This window comes from Myotis davidii, unplaced genomic scaffold, assembly GCF_000327345.1.
Source record: "Myotis davidii unplaced genomic scaffold, ASM32734v1 scaffold328, whole genome shotgun sequence".
Taxonomy (NCBI): Eukaryota; Metazoa; Chordata; class Mammalia; order Chiroptera; family Vespertilionidae; genus Myotis; species Myotis davidii.
Window position 1 is genome coordinate 3,677,280 of NW_006300373.1, and position 3,418 is coordinate 3,680,697.

Consider the following 3,418-nt stretch of genomic DNA (forward strand, 5'->3'; position numbering starts at 1 on the left):
CGGTCGGGGTGGGGCTGTCCCCTGCCCCTGCCGGCGTCCGCTGGCCTCTGCATCTGGGTCCTGGCCTGCACCGGCCACAGCTCTGCTGAGCTCTGCCTGCACTGAGTTGTCCCCCGGGAGAGTCACCAAGCTGGCTGAGGGCGTCTTATGTTGAAGGAAGCGCTGTGAGCATATCAGTGACGGGGTGACCTAAGTCCTACCTTTGCCTCCTCAGAAATGTGCCTGCCAGGGGCTGGGGAGGGTCCCGGTGAGCTCCCTGCTGCAGACATGCTGTGTGACTTGGGGATGGTGCCTTCGCCCTTTAGGGGTGTTGGTGGCCATGAGGGGATCAGCCTGCACGTCCTCAGGGTCCTGGAGGGAAGGGGTGGTTCCTGCTTCCCCCGTGCTGCTCCCCAGCTGGCCCTGGGTGCTCCCCCCACCAATCCAGGCGCCCGCTTCGCCGCCACCCAGACGCTGTCCGCTGTCCGGGATCCCTCTCCCGGCAGATGCTCCCCCGCCCCCCTTCCTCCCGTCCCCGTGACCCATGATTTCGTGACCTGGTTTTCCTTTGCCTTCTGTTCGTCGGGCCCGGGGGCTATGAGCGTGGACTGGTGAGCCTCGGGGAGAAGAGGAGAGGTGGGAGCAGGAACGACGACTTCTGTGGAACCCCTTTGGTTGGGGGGACGTCGCACTCAGAGAGCCAGCAGGCCCCAGCGGAGCCCACGGCTCAGGCCGAATCCCCCACCACGTCTGCTTGTCCTTTGGGCCAAGGAGAAACCTCGGTCTACCCAGTTGAGGGGGTCAGCCACCCCCCCAAACCCGACCAAGACACCTGCTGCGTTAGCGGTGGCCACACAGACCCTCCGTCTCCTGCCCCCCACCCCCACCCCAGCCGCCCTCTGGTGTCTGACCCGCGGTCAGAGAGCTTGCGTGTGTCTGTCCCGTCATGAAGGTCCGTGGAGAGATGCTTTGGGGACCTCAGACAGAAACCTCAACGTGTGTTTTCACTCTGGCTAATCTGGGTCTGAAAGGTGCCGTCTGGAACATCCTTCCGGCCCCTGGCGGTCAGCTGGTCCAGAGCCACGGCTGTCACGGGAACACAGATGAGCCCCAGTGAGCAGCCTCCACAGAGGTGCCAGGCAGGCCCCCTAGAGGCCACATGAGGCCTCGCTCTGCTGGACACGGGGGGCCCGGAAACCCACCCGGGGCTCCTGAGACCTTGGGGAGACTTGGGTCAGGAACCCAGTGAGGCCAGAGAGGTGTCCCTACTACGGACCCTCCGTTGTCCTCCCAGGACAGGTGGCGCCCGAGGGTGTCTGTTGATGTATTGTTCCCTGGAAACCCCACCCAGTGTGGACCAGGGGTCTCGACGGATGGGCGGTCCCTGAAAACTCCCTTTGTCTCTCACTATGGACGACACTTGGTACATGAAGGGCAGGGTGGGCCCGGACACACAGCTACCTGGTTAAGGGGACCGGATTCTGGGTGGGTGGAGCAGGTTGGAATTTCCAGGTTGGCTTCCATAGCGACCCGCAAGTGGCGCCCTCTGGTGGCGGGGGTGGTCAGTTCCAGCTCCTTGGGAGAAATGATGGGTTCCATTGGCCGCGTCCATGTGGGGCTTCTGCTTCTGGTTTGAGTCTCTTGCACCCGTGTTGGAACTCTAGACTCGCGGGTTGTTACTCTGACGCTGGGAGTCCCTGTGGCAGAGTCTTGGGGAGAAAAAAGAGGCCACTTTACTTCACAAACCTAGGGAGGGTGTCACGGAGCCCGATCGTGCTGACGGTGGAAGAAGGTTCTCTGGGAGCCAGCTGGGGGCAGGGAGATGGTTTTCCGCGGAGCCAGGGTCGTCGGGGCATTCTTTGGGGCGGGGGGGGAGCAGGGGAGGCCTTTTTCTGCCAAGGGCCATTTGGATATTTACATCATCCGTGGGCCACGCAGCATTACCAGCTTAAACATGATGTCACAGTGAGAAAGTCCCCAGATTTAGTCCCGCCTGAGGTTGCCTTGGCAGGGCCAGACCGAATGACGTGGCCCATGGGCCGGACGTTCCCCACCCCTGCTTTAGAGACCAGAGGGAAGTCGGGAGACCTTCAGTCTTTCCATATAGAAACTCCAGCTCAGTGTCGGAGGCAGCCCAATGTCGGGGGGAGGTGGGGGGAGGCTGGGAGCAGCCAGCGGAGTGGACAGTAGGTGGAGGCCTGGGGGATGAGAGCAGGGTGGCCCGTCACTGACAGGGCCACGGGTGACTTCGAATCCCCCCAGGAAGGGCCGTTGCTCCCTGGCTGTTACAGTGATTTTTGCAAACACACTTTCACCCACATCGCCTCCCACCAGCCCCACGAGGACTGCAGGGCTGGCTTCTGTCTCCCCATTTCCCAGGTGAGAAAACCGAGGCCCGGCGTTTCAGATTCTCAGCTACGAAGGCGGACCCGCCAGTCAGATGCCCTGCCCCTCAGCCCAGGGCCCTTGGACATTCCCTGCCCCGTGGGGCTCACCCACCCTGGGCTGTCCTCACAGGCGGACAGAAATGCGGTCACGGGGCCAAGGAGGGTTTCTGAGCAAAGGACAGGGTGTTGGGAGGAGTGCGATGCCATTTCTTCCCCTCGGGCGGGTGGCCGGGGAGGAAGGGACGACGTGGCTGCTGTCTTTTGGTGACGGGCAGCTCTGGGGCAGTAGGTGCGAGAGCGGAGTCTGTTTGGCTGAAATGAAGGGTCAGGGAAGCCGCGTGTCCGAACAGGGTGCCCGGAGGGACAGCGCCTGCAGCTTTTCCGCCGCCTCTGCCTGTGGCCCCTCTGCCTCCAGACGTGTCCCCCAGGCGAATCGGTGATGCGGTGCTAGCTTAACCAACGCCACGGTGCTGCCTCGCGGCGGAAGCTGGCTCCCAGCCTGGGGTGGGGCAGCAGAGGCACCCGGAAGCCCTTGGAAGTTCTCGGGGAGGCGGGGAGACCTCGGTTCATCCTCCACCCCCACGTAATGTGCTTTCTCATCAGTAAGGCTCGACTTCTTCACGCGCCCCCCCCCTTTTTTTGATAGCAGAGGTTACCCGGGATAAGGGTGCTCCTGTATATTGTACATGACACTTGATACTTTACAAGACGTTTAAAGAATTATTTTCCACGAAATGTACAATATCTGTTTAAGAGCATCGTGGTAACATCTCCTCACAACGTCCAGATACTTGGCGTCCACCTGTCAGCTGGCCTTCGTTCCAGATGCCGAGGAGACGGGAGTGGCCCACTCGTGCCAAATATCCTGCTGGAGAGACATCCCCAAAGCTGCCTTAATTCTCAGAAGGGGTTCCTGCCCGGGCGGGAGGAACCATTTTGCAGCCCTGGTAACGCGAGGCTGAAGCATTCTTACCAAAGAAGTCATTTCTTAGCCAAGAGGCCCCCTCGAGCTCATTTCATTTGTTTATTTCCTTTGAAAGCCCTGGGATGGA